The following is a 21,913-nucleotide window of genomic DNA, read 5'->3' as shown; positions in this document are numbered from 1 at the left end:
TGATAATATGACGCTAAAATAGTTGAGTCCATAAGTTCAAAATTTGAAGCATATTAATCACTTTGTTACAGTAAAATGCACAGATGCGGTAGAACAATAGCAGTCTGTGTGATTGCTCTAGCAAGTTTTATTAGAAATGTGTGTATTTTTCCCCGAAAGCCATCTTCATTTTTTTCCTTCTATGTAAAATTGGTTCTGGAAAAAAAAAGATTCAAATCCACATTGTCATTTTCAAGGAATCCCACTACTTAATATGAGATATTTTATCACATTGGTAATCATATTCAGACAAAGTTTTTTTTGGACATGTGAAATTTTCAATTCAGCTCAATGGCTATAGAACTAAATCAGTGCACTGTCACAAATATAACCGCATAGGCCAGATCACACATAACAACCCTTCCATACAGCTCCTCTAACTTGATATCACTGCCTGTTCTAAATTACCATGGAGTTTTAAAGAATACTGTGCATTTGTTTTTGAATACACAGTGTATTTTCTTCTAATTACATTCTGATCAGATTTCACAGAGGAAAATACATCTGGCCTATCAATGGCATAAAATGGGTATTTCCTCAGGGGTGTGTAAAGTGTATATAAATCTCCGCTCCTGCCTGAGATTTGCAGAGATGCTAATACACAGGTCACTTGCACGCTGATTTTTTCTTTGTGATTGGGGAGCAATGCTTGCAAGCTCTCTGCAGTGTAATGAGATCGTGGGCAGTTTGGCTTACATGGATAAAGGTTTAGCTCTTTTGCAAGTAGTCCCTCTGCCCCTGTACGTTAGGTTCCTACATTGCCTTAATGTACCAGCCTCCCATTTCCATTTATTTGGGAAAAAAATAAAAGCAGTATTTCCTTTAGTTTACTCAGACTGAAAGAAAAAAAATCACATATAAGCATACAGTTGTGTACTACATAGATGATATTAAATAAATACATTATAGTGGCTTTCATTTTTAATGGCTCGATTTTTTTCCTTTGATTGCCTTCACCAATAAAAGTGTAGTCTGTAGAAAAGCACCCTTCTGGATAATCCACTGTCTCATTTTAACTCATTTTTATCAAGGAATTCCCCCTGCAGCAATCTCCACTGCCAGCCATTAGCCGTGCACATCTGCCCGCAGTAATGACCACTCCTGTGTACATACCTGACTGCCATCTAATTTAGACCTCACCCATAGAACACTAATGCAATGTCTCCAGGGCCAGCTAAATTCTAGACTGTTGGCGCGTTACAGTTATCACTTCATTTGGTCCTTGGAAGTGAATTAAGAGCTCCTGAGGTTGAAAATAGGTCAAATGCTTATGCTGGGGACCCTCATCTTACCCGTGTCCAGGCTCATGTATGTTCTGACAGAGTGTGTGTCACATCACAGCCTTCAGAACTTTATTGCAGTTGTTGCCAAAATAATAGACATTTCAATCCAGTCCCTTCCTCTGTACAACTATGGGTATGTTAGTGTGATCACAAAGAAACAAATTTTGTATCGATAAATAGACCATTTATTAAAATTTGTGCTGACTTTTATTTCTCTTTGACCTGTTTTCTTACTTCTGTGAACAGGTCCCAATTTAAAGGGATTATTTAATTGAAGCAACAGAAATTAAAGGAATAATTTCAAAATTCTCATAAAATGCATCCATATCCCTGTGTTCAGACTCTGAACCTTTTGTCTTTTCTACTAAATTGTAAGGGACTAGAGAGCAGGGCCCATAGATGGACACTGTATTCTCTACTAAGGTGGATGGACCATCAGAAGACGTTAGTAAGGACAGTCCTAAAATGCCACTTAAAGAATCCACTGAACAAGTGCACTTCTGGAGATGAGAACGGTCAGGAGACTACCACAGGGATCCAGACAAGAAATCATGATGCTTTGACTAACACTGAGGATGTTTCAATAGATATTTTGGAAAGAGAAGTAATAGGACTTGGATATGGACAGTGACGGTCTAGGAATGAGGCAGACTTCGACCTTAGCTCTGACGTAAAAAATCTTGGAAGTCATCACTCCCATCCTTAAACAAGAAAAATCTGGACAAACTGAAAATCACTTTTCTTGGACCTATCATAGAACTGAGGTAGCAGGGCAAACCACCTCCCTTAAATCTAGAGAGATAGGCACATCCCGGGGGGTAAAACAATCGAAATTAGTTTCCCTGGAGCAAAAGCCAGAGGAGCCATAAACTGGTAGGAAGCTTAACTGGTAATGTTGACAAATTGCTGGAGGCTCAGTGTAGACTGGTGTAAGAGTGAGAGATTCCTGGGGGAGGGACCCTTCCTGAGTTTTCCCTCCAGGAACCCCACCATGTTCTCACAGTGAGGATCTGAGAAAGAACTCTTCCCACTCCTAGCCCTGGCATGGGGAGGGGAAGAGCAACTGCTGTGAAACCCACCCAGAGCAATCTCCATAACAAAATCCTAGTCTCCAGAGGAAAATGTTTCACCTCAGCACAATTTTGAAACCTTATCTCACTTGGGGAAAGGAATTCCCTCCCCTTCCAGCCTCCTCCAGTCTTCCTGTCACACTTAAGGGGGGGAAGAGAAAAGCCCATATTCATAAAGAACCAGGCTTCAAGGAAACAGATTGGGAAAACTGCAGTCCAGGAATGGAGTATGGCGCAAGGGGGAAAAAACTATACCACTGGGAGAGGGACAGAAACCCTTGTGAAGGCCACATCCTTGAGACGTAGGCTTCTTATGAACCTATGACCAAGACTTAGAAGATTATAGAACACACCTCCTCCCCCACACCCTACAACTGCACCAATAGGTTCCAGTATAATAATAGTGGATTACAGCTAAGAGGTGAGAGATGCAAACTCTCTCCAAGGAACAGTACATAGGGAAGCCTCAAAGCCAAAAGAGAGAACAAAAACAAGGGCTAGAGGAAACTCAGGCCTCTGGCACATCCATCTCCTCGCCAGATTAACGTAAACCCTCCCACTAAAGACCTATTTCTCTCAATTTGCAGCTCCCAATACAACATGCCTGGCTTTCAACAAAAAAATTACTAGGTGTGACAAAAGGCAAGAAAAAATAGTCTGTAGAGAAAAAAACATCATCAGAACCAGACTCAAATATGACACAGATGTTAGAATTATACAGAGAATTTTAAATAACTATAATATGTAAAGGGCTCTAATGAAAAAAGTTAGTAGACAGTATGCAAGAAAAGATGGGAAATGTAAGCATGGAAATGGAAACTCAAAGAAAGAATCAAAAGGAAATGCTAGAAATCATAAACACAGTAATAGAAACAAAGAATGTCTTTGACTGACTAATCAGTAGAGGTAGTTGAAGCTCAGTCTCAAGTGATAGAGCAGACAGTGTTGGCATTCATTAAGAAAGGGAAATACAGATGGAGGAACCAGCTTAGACCAAAGATGATGTTTTCCATTTTTGACCTGAAAGAGGTGGTTTCCCACGTAGGTGGTCATGAGTGTTAATAGAGGTGAACTGAAAGGAGACATTCAAAAAAGAAGGAACGGTTAAGATGCCAAAGAATGGTTAAGAAAAATGAGCAGTAAAAGTGCACACTGGGTTTGGCATTAGGTGATTACTGGTGATTAAAGCCAGAGCATAAAAGCCAGGGCAGCTTCCATGGCATGCTGGGACAGAACCCAGATTAGAGGGGGAGACAAGTCAAAGGAAGAGAGAAAGTGCATGCAGGGAGCCTGTGCTCCTCTTGCAAAATCTTCTCAGGAATGAGGTATGGTGGGGAAGAAGGACAATAGATTCAGGATGAAGAGTTGGAGAGTGTTTCTAAAAATGGGAAAGTTGTGAGACTACTCATAAGTTGAGCATAAAATATTAAATATGTAGTAAGAAAGAGAACAGATTTATGGAGTAAGTCCTATTCAAAATTAACTGGTAGAACTGGGACCCTAAATGCAGGAGAAGGAACCACCTTCAGAAAGAAGGAAAGGCCATCCCTTCCACTGAAAGAGCTCTCTTTCATAGCAAAAGGAGTGAAGGGGGAAATGAGGCTATGGATACAGATAAGTGTGCAGATGCAACTGGGGGCAAGAAATTGAAAGAATTCATGCAGACTGCTTGATATAACCATATTATTCTGTAGACTAGTCATTTTCAAACACTTTACATTTTGTACTTGATTTGAGTATCCCCGCAAAATATGTATATTTATTTATGTGTCACACAAATGCCACTGTCAATATTTATTTAACTAAAGCTTAATTTCTTTCTGTATTTAGATAAAAAGGCATTGTATACTACATACACCGCATACCCCAAGATCACTGTGCTCCCTCCCTAGAGCATACATCTTGAAGGTACCAGTGTGCAGCAGATTTTTTTAAAGGTTATGTGAAAGGAACTCGGCCAGCAAAAACCTAAGCTCTTCTAATTTAGTTTCTGAATCAACCTGACCACCTACATGGACCTCAGAGCACCTCTCTTTAGCACTCATGCCCACCTACCTTGTAAACCAACTCTTGGTCCTCCAGCATCTATCTTGAGCCAAGCAACATCTGCCTGGTTTCCTATCCCGGCTTCCTCCCCAGACAGAGCTCTTTGATCTGGCAAAATTATGAACAGCATTTAGATATTCACATCTTCCTAGCTGAAGTTATTCCCTCCAATGCCCCTTTCCTGTGTGTGGTGCCTAAAGGCAATGCCCACTTGGTCTGCCCTGGACTTGCAGACAAAAGCCAACAATTCCGAGCTAGTCCACAGCAGTTCTGCATTGCTGATTGAGCTTTGCTGTCACCTCCCTTGCTGTCAGCTGTCATTTTTCTCTTCCATTAGTATGATTGTGACTTGCATCTTCCCTGCCATCTTCCAGTTTTCTGCTTCTTAGCTTCTCTGGGCTGGGGACAAAAGACACCTGAAAATGTTGAGGCTAGAATACTAAGTGGGAATCAAGAATAAGAAGTGCTGAGGAGCCCCAGCTTTCATGCAGTGACATGAGTCTCTTGCTTCATACCTTCAAGGCCTTTTCCACTTACTTTTTTGGATCAAAGCTGTGTTCCAGACTGGCCTCTACATACATGACACATCAGCGTATATATCTTGAGTTTTCTTAAAGCAAAATAAATACCAGCCTTCTTTATGATGCCAGCATCAAGATCAAGCTGCAGCAAAATAAACATTTTATTGCCCCCTAAGAACTGGATAGAGGGAAGTTGTTCAAACGTAATGTATTTTCCATCCTGTTTTAGCAAAGTGTATTCATAAAATTAGTACAAATGGTCACAACTTATATACTTATGTTCTTTAAGCTTTTATGTTGGGAGCGGTCCTAATTCTTTCATCTCGTTTCACATTGTACAATATGAACAAATCGACAAATTGATGACCATCCTCCGGGTGATCTTGACTTGGTAAAACTCAGAGAAGAGTTAAGGAAGCAAATACCCACACAGCTGATTCCCCAGGAGTGCCCCAGCTACAAAATAGAGAAGCGTCTAGTAACTGCTCCATCTGTACCCACTAGCCTCATTTCCATTATAAGCCGCAAATGGCAAAATCAATGGGGAGAGATGAAACTGGAATATAAAGAGGCCTAAAACTGCTGCAAATCACTGCTCTACCCTGGGAGGCCTGAGCAGAAACTCCTTGGAGAGTTTCGTTGAGAAAGGCTACGCTATTCAGCCAAACTGCTGAGCTCCTCCTCCAGGACCTTACTCCCAGGGTGGACAAAAAGGCTCTGGGCAGCTCCCCAACTATCCAGGGAGGGAATAGCATCCCAGGCACCAAACTTCTGTAGGCCCACTCCCAGTGAGACCCCATGCACCGAGGAAGGGAGAAAAGCACAGCTGCTCTGCTTGGTGATGGCAAATCAGGTGTTCGTCTTTAAGCCTCCAACCAACAGGATGGGAGACCCCATGGGCAGGCAACAGGTGTATAAAACAGAGAGTGGTGGGGAGGCTTCTCCCAACTCAGGCTCACTTTATTCCCTGAGTAGTTAAATTCCCTCTTGCTGTGAAGGGGAGGGAGTTACCCCAAGGTAGATTGCCTTCTAGCTCCCTGATGCTCTCTGCAGAAATCTTCTTGGAAATATCCAACTCTCTCTTCTCCCATATTCACTTTTAATTCTGCAATAATTCATTCATCCATTTATTCCAAATATTTAACAAGCTTTTAGTATGTGTCAGGTATTTTTCCAGGTGCTAAATCCCTGTACATCCTAGACAGAGAACAGAAAAGCAAATAAATATGTAGTAAAAGAAAAAGAAAAGAAGTCAGGTGCCATGAAGGAAAATCAACAGGGTTAGGGAGGAGAGAGCAATGGAGACAGAAAGGCCTCTCTAAGGAGATAAAGTTAGAGCAGGTACATGAAGAGTAAGAAGGAGCAGCCATGGGCATTAAATTATAGCCTAGTGACCAAAAAGATCTCAGGCCTACAAACTGTGTACTTAGAAACCAATGCTTATATATACAGTATTTCCCAGATTCTGGATATGGAGATTGTCTCCAGAGCCCTTCCCAGGTATCTGCAAATTCTCAAAGGCTTTTTTTTATTCTTCTTGTATATACTTTGGTGGGAGAGTTGGTGACAATGAAGCGTTCAAAAGGTGGAAAGTGGAAAAGAAGGAGAAATCACTGGCCCTGGCCAAGACTGCAGCTAGTCACCCTCTATCTTTGACTAGTTATTCTAAGCAACCCCAGTGCTGGTGGCTCCCTTACCCAGTTGCTGACGCACCACATCCAGCCGCCACCATCACATTCATGTACTCCATAGATAACACGAGGCACTTCTGCCAAGTGCACATCTTGTTCCTGGATGGGATGTGACCATGAAAGGGTCCAGATTATACAGTCTCACTAAAAGCAGTACAAAGGTAAAAGGAGATTTTTGTGGGGAAGCAATATTTTGGCTTGTGTTTTGGACAGATAACCAGCAGCAACATGGAGATGGGAAGATGGGTTAAGAGGCTGTGCCTATAATCCAAGCCTACGGATGATGACCTAAGCTAAATCCTTAGCCATAAAGAAACAAAGAGGAAGATGAGTCTTGCTGACTTTAGAGAGGCAGACTCAACAAAGCTCTGCAGTTGTTTGGATACAGGTGAGGTTTCCAACCTAGGACGCTGGGGGATGGTGAAGTTGTGGAAGGGTTCAGAACACAGGAAGACAGGCAGGTCAGAATGGAAGAAGGAGATCATGGGATAGGCTTGGGACACAGTGCATTGGAGCTCCATGTAGTCAAAGCTGTGCCGTAGGTAGCAGGATGTATCCTCTTTCCTGTGTGTTAACACCTTTTGGGCTCGAGAGCCACTCAGACCAGGGGCACAGTGCTGTTCAACAAAGTCTCATTAAGCACCTGCTGTGTTCCATGCCCAAAGCAATGCTATACACCCATTATTTCATTTCATCCTCTACAGCCTCATCCAGTAGATTTGTCAGCTCCATGTTGACATATGAGGAAAATGTGGCTCAGAAAGCTTAATTTTCCCAAGGCCAGAGAGCTCTTTGTGTCATGCTCTCCCTGCTACTCATCTCCATAGCAACACCCTAGACACCCGACTCTGGGCTCTCCCATTCTGCTCTCATGCTCTGAGTCCTTGGGGAAGGAAGGTGTTTCTCAATTCCTGATGGGTTAGGAATTTAAGAATACCTATGCTTGAAGAATTCAGAAGAAGAGTCCTTCTAAGCCTACCTCACAACCTCCTACCATGGAGAAGCAACAGAGCATAGTGGTGATGGGCACAGACTCTGAATCCATCCTGCTGGGTTTGGATACCTGCCCTGCCAATTACTATCAATAGTTGTGTGACCTCTGGTAGGTTCCTTAACCTCTCTGTGCCTTGCTTTACCCACTTGTAACTAAAATATTAGTACAAAACCAATATTGTTATTGTGAACATTGAGTTACTATAGAAATAGAAATAGAAAGTACTTAGAATAACATCTGGCACATGATATGTACTACTTACACGGAGCTATGCTATGAAGCTGACAGTCCTGTTGGAATATCTCTAGTGACATCAATTTTACTGCCAGTCTCCTTGAAATGCTGTGGCCTAATGGAAGCAGTCAGGCAACCTGGGCCCTGGTAATAACTAAGATATATCACTATAATTATGTTGTTACTGCTTCTTTTTAACTTTTTTATTTTACCTAATTAAGTCCATGCATTGATTCTGCAAAATCTTATTATTAATCTGGTGCAAAGTACCAGATTAGAGGTTGGAAGACCTGAGAAGTGAATCAGAAAAATACCTGTCCAGAAGTAGCTTACTGTATTAAGTAAACTCAGTCAAACACAGTGATCAATTTGTCCAAACAAACAGCCAACTCAGTAAAACCTGTATTTTTGGTCTAAGTTTCTTTTTCATCAGTCAGAACAAAGACATGGTTCAGAGATGGTAGTTACTGATTGGACATCAACGTGGCATCCCTATACTCTCAAGGAAGCTCAAGTAATCTCCCTCAGGTTCCATGGGGAAATGTGAGCCACAGATGTAAAGTGGCTTAACCAAAGCCACCAGGCTAATTTCCATCATAGGTGGAAACAAAATCAATCACTCCAACTCCAAATACAGTGAGCTTACCACTAGACATGTTGACTTGACAGTCTGCTCCCCACTCCACTAGGTCACTGTTCAACATGCTTTTTTGATCAGGTAACCCTATCAGTAAAAAACAATTGAGCAGACAACACAATATATGCATTATAAATATTCTGCTATACCAATACATTAATTACATTATAAAAACTACAAAACTGTAAATTTAAGAGTTGAGATTTTTTTTTTCTTTACCTAAGTGGATCATCTTGTGCATACCTGGAGTGGATGGCCCTCTTACTTTTAGAAACCACAGTGCTGGGTGCTGTCCCAGGAAGCCAATGGAAACAGTATAGAACAGCTTTTGTGACTGTATTTGTATTCTATTGTCACTGTAACAGATTACCACAAATTCAGTAGCTTAAAACTACACATTTATTTTCTCATGGCTCCATGAGTCAGGAGTCCGGGCACAGCATGGCTCAGTTGGTTCTCTCTAAGTGTCTCACAAGGCTGAAATCAAGGTGTCTGCAGGGCTGCGTTCCTCTCTGGAGGTGCTAGGGGAGAAGTCATGTCCCTGAGGTTGTAGGACTAAGGTCCCTGTTTCCTTGCCAGCTGTTGGCCAGGGGTTGGTCTCGGCTTCTAGAGACTGCTCATCTTCCCAGGCTTGGGGCCTTTCATCTTCAAAGCCAGCAAATGGTGGGTTGAATCTTTCCCAGACTTCGAATCTCTCTGATTTCCCTTCTGCCTCATCTCTCTTGACAGTCAAATCACTTCTCTAAGACTCAGCTTCTTCGGCAGAAAAATAGGGAAAATAACATCTACCTCAGATGACTGGTTTGAGGATTCAATGGGATAATAGATATGAAATTATTTTGAATACTGTGAAGCAATAGATGTGAGGACAGGTGGGATTTGGGGGGAATTAAAAGGGAAAAGAAAGGACAGGGAAGCTTTTCTCTGCATTTAAGATGATCAGTATGACTCTGATGATAGAAGAATAAGAGTCCAAAGAACACTAAAATTAAGGGAGATATTATTTGTAAAAGCATTTTGTAAATGCTATAGAGGTATATATAAGTTGGAAATGTTTATAAAATATACACCAAATGAAACACAAATTAACATTAAGGCTTATTGAGATTTACCTTGTATCCCCAAAAGGAACATAATTTAAAATATAAATGAAGAAAAACTGAACATGAGCCAGCACAATACCACAGAGCCTGTAGATATGCAAATACCATTTGGTAAGAACAAGTATGCCCTAAGCTCCACAGATATTGTCATGGAGTCAGTTACTTAACTTCATGCCCCAAATGTAAAATGGGAATAATAATAATAATAGCACCTACTGTAGGGTTGTGAGAATTAAAGAACGCATGTAGGATACTTAGCATGGTGCCAGGCTATAAATATTATTTATTATTTCATCATTGAACTCAGAAGAATGAGACTATGATCAATGAATCATAAAGCCAAAAATATGGCAACCAATAATCTATTGCTAGCTTACAGCCCTTTTAAGACAGTAAAAAGACTCACATATCCCTCAAAAAATAATATGCAAAAAGAATAAAAATATCTTTCAAGTCACTGTAGATAATAGGTATTTTACCCATTATGTACTCTAACCTGATGTTGTGTTTTTGTAGCTTGCAGGACATGGAGCAATAATTCAGCTAAAAGCAAAGGGTTTTATGAAATTGCAGTTCTGGAAGATGCTTCCGGCAGGTGTACCTTCATCCTGAGAAGATCTAGTTAGGGCTTGGTTGCCTAGATTGTTGACACCTGGTGGTTTTTATAGCACATGCTCAACTAAGAGTAATGGCAAAGGAGAAGACCAGGGTGTAGACAGATGCATTACACTCTGGGCGTGAGTAAACTCTGCATTATCCAGCTGCATGTCACACATTCAAGTATTATACACACCACAGCAACTGTGCCCCAGTCCTGGCAGAATTTCAAGATACTCTGAACTTGAATGCCCCCAAGAGACCTGTTGAGGAACCAAAAGAAAGTAAAAGGAGAGATTTAAAATATCAAATGCCTTACTGCCTGATGTGTTACTGTTTAACAGATGTAATTTAAAATGAAAATCAAAGGACTTTTCCTTTCAATGTGACAGGCCCAAGGGAAATCCTTAAAATAGAAAATATGAAGCAAATCCAAGTAAAGATTCTATGAGAAATGAAAGAAAGAAAGAAAGCACTGAAAGAAAAGTCAGTGAAAGAAGAAAAACTATAAAAGGACAACAATGAGACTTTAGAATGGCTGGAAATTTGGAGGAGACATTTCAAAAAATGTATTTCTTCATACAACAAATATTAACTAAGCACCTACTATGTATCAAGCACTATGCTAGGAGGCCTCAGAGAGCTAACCTATGGGGGGGAACAAGTAAACAGAGAGGGACATTTCATGACAGGTGTAAGTAAAAACAGAATGACAGGGAAAGGACAGAGGAGGGGCACCTAGCTCTGTGGCATCAGGGAAGAAGGAAGAAGATAAACACAAGAAGACAAACGATCGTGAATAGAAAAGGGAGATATAGCTGCCCCGACTGAGGGAAACTCCTTCCTCTCTGGACCTCAGTTCTCCCAGACATAAATGAAGGTTCCTGGGCTGTGTAATCAGCTCAGGAATCCTATGAATACTGTAAGCAGAAGATCATTTTAATTTCTCTCATTCTTCATACTCCACCTTCAATATGTTGGAAATGCTATCAGTGCTACATTCAAAACATATCTCTAGAATCTGACCTCCTCTCTCTCTCCATCTATCACTATCCCTGTGGCCTGAGTCAACATCACCTCTCATCTGGATTGATGCTATGGTCTCCTATCCAGTCTGCTTCTATACTCCATTCTCAAGAGCAGCCAGAAGGAACCCTTTCTCCTGGAGCAGGGCAGTCCTCTGTCCAGAATACTGCAGTGCCTTCCCACTGCCCTCAGGCTCATGGACACAGCATGGTCTCTGCCCCACCCCACCTCCACTTCTGTTACGCCCCCTTGCACACTCCTCTCCAGCTGCACTGGCCTATTTGCCATTCTTCCAACACTCTTGACGGAACCCCTCTCTTTGCTCTAGCAGTTCTTGCTCTTGCCCCAGGTTCGCTCTGCTGATGTTCTCATCTCCCTCAAGGCTTTTCTCAAATTTTGTAACTGAGAAGGACCCTATGGGGTCTTCCTGGGACAGACCCCTCCCCCATATCCTCTGCTTTAACTCCTCTCTGAAGTAGCCTAGAAAATAGTATCTGACACACGTTTCCTAGTTGTTTTACAGATTCGAAAACCCCCACCAAATGGAAGATGTTACCCACTTGATGACCATGAACATGTAGCCCCCAGGCTCCCCAGCCTGGAGCCTAAAGACTGATAATGTTAACCCCTGTAACTTCACCATCAACCAATCAGAGAGTTGTGCATGAGCTGATCACATACCCTGGGATGCCCCTCCCCACCTTGCCTTTAAAAATTCTTTGCTGAAACCCATGGGGAGTTCAGGTGTTTTGAGCACTAGCTGCCCTGGACTCCTTGCTTGGCACCTGCAATAAATGCTGCACTTTCCTTCACCAAACCTGGTGTCAGTAGATTGTCTTTACTGCATGTGGGGGAGCAGACCCAAGTTTGGTTCAATTACAATTTCACATTCTCTGTGAGGCCTATTCTGACCATCTAGGAAACCCTACAACCTACCCCTACACTCCCGATCCTCCTCATCATCCGATAATTTACTTATTTGTTGTGTGTATTGTTTACTGTCACCCTCCTCCCCTCTAGAATGGAAACTCCAAGAGGGCAGGGATCTTTGTGTGCTTTGCTAACCACTAGCCAGTGTGTCTTAGAACAGTACCTAGGACACAATAAGCACCTGGTAAGTATTTGTTGAATGAGTGAATACATCAATCTAAAGACAGATACAAAAGCAAGCAAATCACAGGATCTGCTGGTAAGACTCCTGGTCACTCTTGTCTTCACCCAGCTCACTGTGCAGTTTAATAGAAGATAGGAGGGGAGAAGACTGGACCCTCACAGAACCAGTGCACCAGAGAGCATGGCAGAATGGAAGAATATGGCACAGGATGTCTGAAACAGGATTTTAGTTTTGATTTTGCCACTATTGTGTGACCCGGGCTTCAATTTTCTTGTTTATAAAAGGAGAGGTTAGGTTACATCAGGAAGAGGCAAACCTCTGCCCTCGGGCCAGATCCAGCCCACTTCCCTGTTTTTATAAATAAAGTTTTATTAGAACACAACCATGCCCATTCATTTACATATTGTCTAGGGCTGCTTAATGCCACAGCTGCAGAGCTGAGCAGTGATGATGGAGACAGTACAGTCTGCAGAGCCTAAAACACTTACATACCCAGCCCTTTACAGAAAAAGTCTACCAATCCCTGGGCTAAACCACCAGAATGTAAGAGCCAGAAAAGCAGACTTTGTTTTGTTCACCATCTTCCCCCCAGCAGTTAGACCTGTGCCTGGCATATGGCAGGTATTCAATACATATTTGAAGAACTCAGAGGTTTTCAGGCTACTTCACTGAGCCTTGAGCAGGTTAAATAATAATAGCAGTAGCTGATAGAAAGTACCACATGCAAGGCACAGCCTAAGCACTTAACTTATATCAACAACCCCACAAGAAAAGTTTTATTCTTATCACCCCCATTTTATAGATGGATAAACTGAGGCACAAGAGGGTTAAGTAACTTGCCCTTCTAAGTAAGTGGGACAAGTTGGGACCTGAACCCAAGCAGTCTAATGCCACAGTTCATACTTGTAACCACTGCACACACTGCCTCTCACCTGGCCAAAGGGACAAGGACAACTGCTTGTTTATCTGTTCTATCTGTTGGCTTCTACACTTGCTTTTCTTTAAAGAAAGGATCTCTAAATTTTTTAAAGTTTGAAAATCACTGAACTCAATCTAAGTCACTTTAACACTCTAAAATCTAGTTTTAGCAGAGGTACTCTAAAGAAAAAAGTTAATAAAATTGCAACCTGCGCCCCGACCTTCCCTCTTCACACATGGGGCCCAAAAAACATTGTTACACGAGTCCGCGGCAGGACACCACACGCCCCCAACTGCAGAAGATGGAGAAGACTCACTGCTTCTCAAAGAAAGAATAACTAAAAAAGCAATTGTAACTTTTATATCCATTGCACTCTCCAAAAAATATAGGAAAGAATAGATTCAAAGGAACTTAGAATCTAATTCAACTTTTAATTGATTCACTTATTGCAGAAGCTTACAGGATGAGCTGGAAAGGTACACAACACATGAAGAATTCCAAAGACTGAACCTGCAGCTGGTATAAGCATGGAGTGGCATGAAATTTCACTCCAAATTCCAAGGCTACTGCTCTTGGCCCTGAGCTGCTCTTATTTTTCAGCATGTGAGCACGTTTTCCAACACAGAGACATCAATAAGTCAGGCCAAGGATAATCTCTAGGTCATTAATTAAACCCTGTGTACAGGCATGCACACGATATCATCATACATAGCATACGGAGCCATAAACACTACGTGGAACCAGCAACTATAAATTATGAGCATACAATTCCCTTGAGCTTCATAAACCATAAAAATGAAGCTCAAGTGGTTTGTGTAGTCATTTGAATCCCAGAAGGAAATACAGCACCGTGATGCAAAAGTTGCTTATTGTTTACTTTTATATAATGGATGGATCCTACCTCTCAATTCACGCGTGCCCTCCTCCCACTGGGGCCATCCATCCTCATCCATCCATCCTGACTCTCCCTGTCAGCCATCCCCTCCCAGCCTGGCTTCCCCCAAGCTCTCCCCTCTTCACAGAAAAGGCCCCTCCATGGCAGGAGCAGAAACAGCAGCCTGGTGGGAGTTTGGGGCTTCTCATCTTACCAGCAAATTTGAACAATTCACAAAGCAGTGTAACTCTGTGAATCTTCAATGACTGTTTTTCATGGGACACAGCATATGTAACACTGCATTCCATGTATTATGACCTACTTATAGATTTGGAAAAACAATGGTTATTGAGCACTAATTTCTTTGTTAAAGTATTGTTTTAAATGATTTCTTCCCATTCCATTGTCCTCAAACTCCTCAAGTCTCCACTCAAAACTATGATATCCTTTCCTTAAATCCTACACATTCATCCACTTATTAACCTAACAATAAGAAAACAAATATTTAGTGATCACCGATTATGTACTTAGAAATGTGCAGTAATCAGAAAGATGTTTGTTTTCTTCTCACAAGAATGTGCTATCTGGTTTTAAAGTAAAATAAAATAAAATACACTGCAGAGCATGGGAATTGGAGTCAGGTAAACCAGGGTTATATCTGAATTCTGCTGCTTCTTAACTGTGTGGTATTAGGTGTGACAGTTTCTGAGAGCAATAATTTTCTCATCAGAATAAGTGAAGATGGTAATATTTGCTTCTCTGAGTTGCTGTGAGAGTTCATAACATATACCTCTTACTTGCTACATGCTCTTGGGTAAGTTACATAACTACTCAGTGCCTCCATTTCCTCAGGCTGTAAAATGGGGACTATAAGTGTTCTTCTCCTAAGGTTATTCTGAGGATTAAATGTGTTACTACATGTAAAACATGCAGAAGAGTACTTGGTACATCATAAGTGCTCAGTAAACATTAGTGGCTCTGATTGTTTCTCTACATGAAGTGCCTATTCCACACCATTTAGTAGGTGTTCAAAGTATTATAAAATAATATCAGTAATAAATAAGAAGTTATTTCATACCAAATTGTGTAACATAGACTAAAATAATTTTTTAAGTAGAGAAACACTCCCCAAAGAAGTGAACAAACGGACTCAAACACTATACATCCACGTTAATAGCAGCATCATTCACATCAGCCAGAATGTGGAAGAAACCCAAGTGTCCACTGACAGGTGAATAGGTAAACAAAGGTGGTACATACATATAATGGAGTTTTACTCAGCCTTAAAAAGGAATGAAATTCTGATGTATGCTACAACATGGATGAAACCTGAAGACATTATGCTACATGAAAGAAGCCAGTCACAAAAGCACAAATATTGTATGATTCCACTTACATGAGGTACCTACAGAAGTCAAATTTATGGAAACAGAAAGTAACAAGGTGGCTTCCAGGAGCTGGAGAGATGGGGTATAGAGTTTCAATTTGTGGAAGATGAAAAATTTCTGGAGATGGTGGTGATGGTTGCACAACAATGCAAATGTATTTAATGCCACATTGTACACTAAAAAATAATTAAAATGGTAAATTTTATATTATGTAACTTTACCACACAAAAAAGTTTAGAAACAGAGGGCACTGTAAAGAGGGCCCAAGAAGTCTAGGAAGTCTCCTTAGAGCAAGTGGCACAATAATTGCACCTTAAAAGATAGAAAGATCTGGGGAAATGTCAAGCTTCCATGACATGGCATGACTTGTCATGTCAAGTGAGGGGAACATGCAAGTGAGGGCCCAGTTGGGAAAGGAGCAAGACGGCACGAGGCAGGCCCAGCCGGAGGCAGGCTCTCTGCTGAGTGGGGAGAGAGGGACCACGGTGAGGTGGCCTGGGTGCAGCCCACACCTCCTCCTTCCTGCCAAGTTACCAACGCCCACCCTCAAGCCATCCTGCGCTAACTTCAGAATTCATGCCACCTCTCAAACTGGTACCTTTCATCTCTCTTCACAGTTCCTCTTCCTTGGAAATCCCTTTTGTCTGATGAATTCCACTCCCTCAAGACCAGGTTCCAAGGTCACCTCCTTGGCAAAGCCTTCCCTGACTCCGTAACTTCCCCTACACTTTCTCTCCTCAACAAGAACCAATGCTCTTCGAAAGTGGGGCTTTTATCTTTTTCCTATGTCCAGGTCCTGGCACCATGCCAGATGCATTGTTGGTGCTCAATAAATTTGTGTGGAGCAGGTGAATCCTGGGGAAGCTCAAGCAGTAGAGCTGAGACTCGATGCACTGGGTACTGGTTAAGACAGGGAGGTGATGATGTGAGTGGGGGTGAAGGAAGGATAAGTCCCCAAATGAGCACACACAATGGATTGGAAGGGCTAAGAGATTGAGTCCAAGGAAGCAACCAGGAGGACCACGCCCAAGTCCAGGCAGGAAGATATGGGGGTCTGGATTAAGTAATTATGATGAGGATGGAGAGAACTATTTAGGGAAAAACCCCCTCCCCCTAGTAACTGATTAAATATGAAAAGTCAAGAGCATTGATAAAGTTTTTTAATGGGTTAAAATTTTTACTGTCGATGGTTGAAATTATATGGCTTCATTGATTGAGACCTAGAGAATGGCAGGATGAAGATGTTTCATGGGCAGAGTTCTGGTTTCCCGTGAAGCTGGGCCTCTGTGTTTACAGGAAGAGGAGAATGACAAGAAGTCCTGCCCGAAGAGTCACTCACACATCACTCTCCAGGCTGCTACCTTTTCAACCTATTCCAGGCCCCTTTCTTTGTTATCCCATCTTTAAAGGCCCCTGTCTTCACAAAACAAAGAGACTAGTCTTCAAAGCTACTTCGTTACCAGAACTTAAAAAATAAAAATTAAGTTCAGTTATATATAACATTCAGTAGGAGATGAGTAGAAGGAACTTAACATACCTCTTTGAAGGAAAGAGTAACCTGGTCTAAACACTAGATGGGTATCTTTTAAGGTCCCTGTGTGACTCTAAACAAGAGAGACACATCCCCTACTTACCCTCTCCCCACTGTGGTGGCCTCTGGGTCAACGCTAACTTTGCCCTCCTGCCTGCCGATCAGACTGACCAGAAAAATGCCGAAGCTTAGAGGACTCACATGCTCTAACAGAAATAATCCAAGGTGCCTTCTAGTTTCCTCTTAAGGGACCTTGATTATTTGCCAATATACATACTGCAGCTTTGCAACAAGAAATTTTTGCTTCAGGTAGTGGGAGGCTCCTGGTCTAAATATACATTGGTGGTGAGCACAGTTATATCAGGGAATCATGACAGGGCAACAGATGGATGCTCTTATCTCTGCCTTCAGGAGATGACTATCTCACTATTATCACCCTCCAACACAAAGGGGGAAACTGAGTCCCCTGAAAACAGGCTTTCGCATCGAGGGGAGACTGATGGACGCGGACAGCACCACTGCAGTGCTAGGAGCATCCTCAGAACACCAAAAGGCTACATATGGCCAAAAGGCTATGGAAAAATAAGCAGAATTGTTTAATAATTAAATCAGTATTATGTCAGTGCTGGACTTCCTTGGGGAAAAATTATTTCTCAGACAATCAACAAATAATTTGAGATGGGTGGACTACCTGCCGACTGATAATGGAGATTTTCACAAAACTCAAGTCATAAAACTCCAGGAAATGAAATTAAAAAGCAAGGTAAATCACCATCAGTTTATTTGTGTTATTCATACCATTCTAATTGTAAAACACGATCTAAAGATGATCATCCCAGCAGGGTTACGGAGGTTCCATCTCAGCGTTCCCCACTGTTTCCAAAGACACATGTGCTCCTGCCTGCCCTCCCCTCATGCAGAGCCGCTCGCTGGTCCCCCAAGAAGGTGACAAAGAGTTGTTCTCCCCCTTCAATCCCTGCATCACTAGAACCACTAAACATAGACTCTCAGGATTTTAAGCCTAGGAGAGCACTCATTTACTAGTTTTCTCCCAGAAAATACCAACAAGGATCACAGAATGAATTCTGGAAAGATTCATTGATTTCTAAGTGCTGGTCCTAGGACCTGTGACCATTAGGATGACATTTTTTACCAGTGCAAGGAAAAATGAGGAGAATAAGGATGATGGGATGAGTTTTCCAAAAGATACATTTGTTGAATTTAAAGAACTGGGTTTTTTTTTTTTCTGATAATATACGCTTCCTATATACACAGATGTGAATGTCATTTTATTTACAAAATGAAGGTAACACATCATACTAGATTTTTTAATATCCTTATGAAATATGATTGTCAATCCACAAACATTTTTTTTGAAATATTGTTAGCTGATGAGATTAAACAGATTGGGAACTGTCCACTTGTCTAGCTTTCCCTTCTTTGCTTTAATCTTTGGGGCCACGGGAGCACTCCTCAGCTCACAGTGCACAGCCGTCATCAATCCACACAAGGCTCCCCCTCCTGCATCAGCTTACCTTCATCCCTGAAGATGAGTCCTCCTCCACTCCACCAGCTAAGTGCCCACCTCGTAATGGTTACTGAAAAAGATAAGCAACAGTCCATGCACATTAAAAGAGTATTTAGGGCTTCCCTGGTGGCGCAGTGGTTGAGAATCTGCCTGCCAATGCAGGGGACACGGGTTCGAGCCCTGGTCTGGGAAGATCCCACATGCCGCGGAGCAACTGGGCCCGTGAGCCACAACTACTGAGCCTGCGCGTCTGGAGCCTGTGCTCTGCAACAAGAGAGGCCGCGATAGTGAGAGGCCCACGCACTGTGATGAAGAGTGGCCCCCGCTTGCCGCAACTAGAGAAAGCCCTCCCACAGAAACGAAGACCCAACACAGCCAAAAATAAATAAATTAATTAATTTTTTAATAAAAGAGTATTTACACACAAGCAGCATCATGTATTTTATAAGTATCTATACACATCCAAGAACCTACATCAGTTCTCTCATTTTATGAATAAAGTAATTGAGGACCAAAGAAGTGAAGTGACTTGCCCTTGGTCACAAGAAGGTATAAGCCATCTTGTACTCCCTCTATTTTTCAATAAGGTTTTTGGCCATTTCCCTAAAAGAAAATACACATATACACACTTTTAAAATTTTCTGAAAGAAATAAAATTAATTACCCTCGTTCATTGAAATACTCATTGAATCTCAAAATCAAAACTTCCTATGAGTCTAGCTATCTCTATAAGGTTATACTGATCACTTGAAAGGTCTTGTGGACTTGATTCATCTAGGATATCACGAGTTGGAAAACAATTTAATAGGCATATTTTTAACGTGATGTACATAAATTTGCTTTAGGGATCCTCAGAGGTGTTTTTGTTTAAAAAAAAAAAAAAATCAGGGACCATTTTAACCAAACAATCTAGAAACTCACTTAGGATGCCTCTTAGCTCACCCCATTTTTTCAAACCTTGAGTCCTATCTTCTCTGGCATCTCCTTTCCAGATCCCAAGAGAAAGCATTTTCCTCAAGTCCCACCACCAATTGCATTCTATTTTCTGCCTTCAAGGTTGGCTTTAGAAAATGTCTCCTTTAGATACATCAGAGTCAGACTCCCCCACGGACTTGTCCAGCTGAAGCCACAGGCTGGAGCACTGCACAACTCTTTTTTCACACCCCCATTAGAATTCATGAAGCAACTGATTCTAGTATATGCACCCAAAATATTTAATTTGCTACTTCCAAGTACAAATCATAAGGTAATTTCATCTAAGTGTTTATAAAATACTGTAAAGTAGCATCCTATTGTTACCTGCCCTTCACCTACAAGAAACGATGCCTTCATTGATGGGCTCCCTGCCCCATAGGTTCTGACAAAGGAGATGGCTTAATTGAAGACTTGTTTATTTTATAATGAATAGCAGAAAAAGGGTCCCGTTCTTGGCTTGGAGATTCCGAATTTAAACTGAAATCCCTCTAAAAGCCAGTAACCAATTCTATGACTTAAAAGAGCCCAGCAGTATATCATGCAAGTCTGTAAAGCCACAGGCAACCTTGAACATCCGCACTATGTCAAGAGCTTTAGTACTCCTTGGTTGAGAAGTGTCACAAGAATTAGGTTCTCTAATCACCAGCCTGAGACTAACACTGTGCAGTTTATTTCAGCAAAAGTGATGTTATTTCACAGCAAGAATGGCTTTCACTGCAGTATGAAAGAAAACTTCCTTGCTTTAACCATTTGCATCCACCACTAATTATAACCATCTGACTTCTTTCTACAAACCACTCTCTGATCTCAGCAGGACTATCCACTATTAAAATGCTTATTGCTTAGATTCCTTCTTCTATGGCTTTTCTTAGACCTCACCCTGATGAAGTACGCTTTAGTCTCTTACACATTGTTTCTACTGTATTTGTAAAAAATAAATCTTCAGATAAAGTACTCTATGTTTTAAAAGACAAAACAGAGACCTTCAAGATGGCGGAGGAGTAAGATGTGGAGATCACCTTCCTCCCCACTCATACATCAGAAATACATCTACAAAACACTTACTGAACACAGGTAGAAGACCTCAGACTTCCCAAAAGGCAAGAAATTCCCCATGTACCTGGCCATGTGGCTGGTGCCAGGTGCCGGCCAGGTGTCAGGCCTGTGCCTCTGAGGTGGGAGAGCTGAGTTCAGCACATTGGTCTACCAGAAACCTCCTGTCTCAATGTAATATCAAACAGCGAAAGCTCTCCCAAAGATCTCCATCTCAACTCTAAGACCAGCTCCACTCAAAAACCAGCAAGATACAGTGCTAGACACCCTACGCCAAACAACTAGCAAGACAGGAACACAACCCCACTCATTAGCAGAGAGGCTGCCTAAAATCATAAGAAGGTCACAGACACCCCAAAATACAACACCGGACACAGTCCTGTACACCAGAAAGACAAGATCCAGCCTCATCCACCAGAACACAGGCACCAGTCCCCTCCACTAGGAAGTCTCACAACTCACTGAACCAACCGTAGCCACTAGGGGGCAGACACCAAAAACAACAGGAAATATGAACCTGCAGCCTGCAAAAAGGAGACCCCAAACACAGTAAGTTAAGCAAAATGAGAAGACAGAGAAACACAGAGCAGATGAAGGAGGAAGGGGAAAACCCACCAGACCAAACAAATGAAGAGGAAATAGGCAGGCTACCTGAAAAAGAATTCAGAGTAATGAGAGTAAAGATGATCCAAAATCTTGGAAATAGAAAGGAGAATATACAAGAAACGTTTAACAAGGACCCAGACGAACTAAAGACAAAACTAACAATGACGAACAACACAGTAAATGAAATTAAATATTCTCTAGAAGGAATCAATAGCAGAGTAACTGAGACAGAAGAACGGATAAGTGACCTGGAAGATAAAATAGTGGAAATAACTACTGCAGAGCAGAATAAAGAAAAAAGAATGAAAAGAATTGAGGACAGTCTCAGAGACCTCTGGGACAAAAAAATGCACCAACATTCTAATTATAGGGGTTCCAGAAGAAGAAGAGAGAAAGAAAGGGACTGAGAAAATATTTGAAGAGATTATAGTTCAAAAGTTCCCCAATGTGGGAAAGGAAACAGTCAATCAAGTCCAGGAAGTGCAGAGAGTCACAGGATAAATCCAAGGAGAAACATGTGCCAAGACACATATTAATCAAACTATCAAAAATTAAATACAAAGAAAAAATATTAAGAGCAGCAAGGGAAAAACAACAAATAACATACAAAGGAATCCCCATAAGGTGAACAGCTGATCTTTCAGCAGAAACTCTGCAAGCCAGAAGGGAGTGGCAAGACATATT

This window comes from Balaenoptera acutorostrata, chromosome 17 (assembly GCF_949987535.1).
Source record: "Balaenoptera acutorostrata chromosome 17, mBalAcu1.1, whole genome shotgun sequence".
Classification (NCBI taxonomy): domain Eukaryota; kingdom Metazoa; phylum Chordata; class Mammalia; order Artiodactyla; family Balaenopteridae; genus Balaenoptera; species Balaenoptera acutorostrata.
This window is presented reverse-complemented; position numbering follows the sequence as displayed.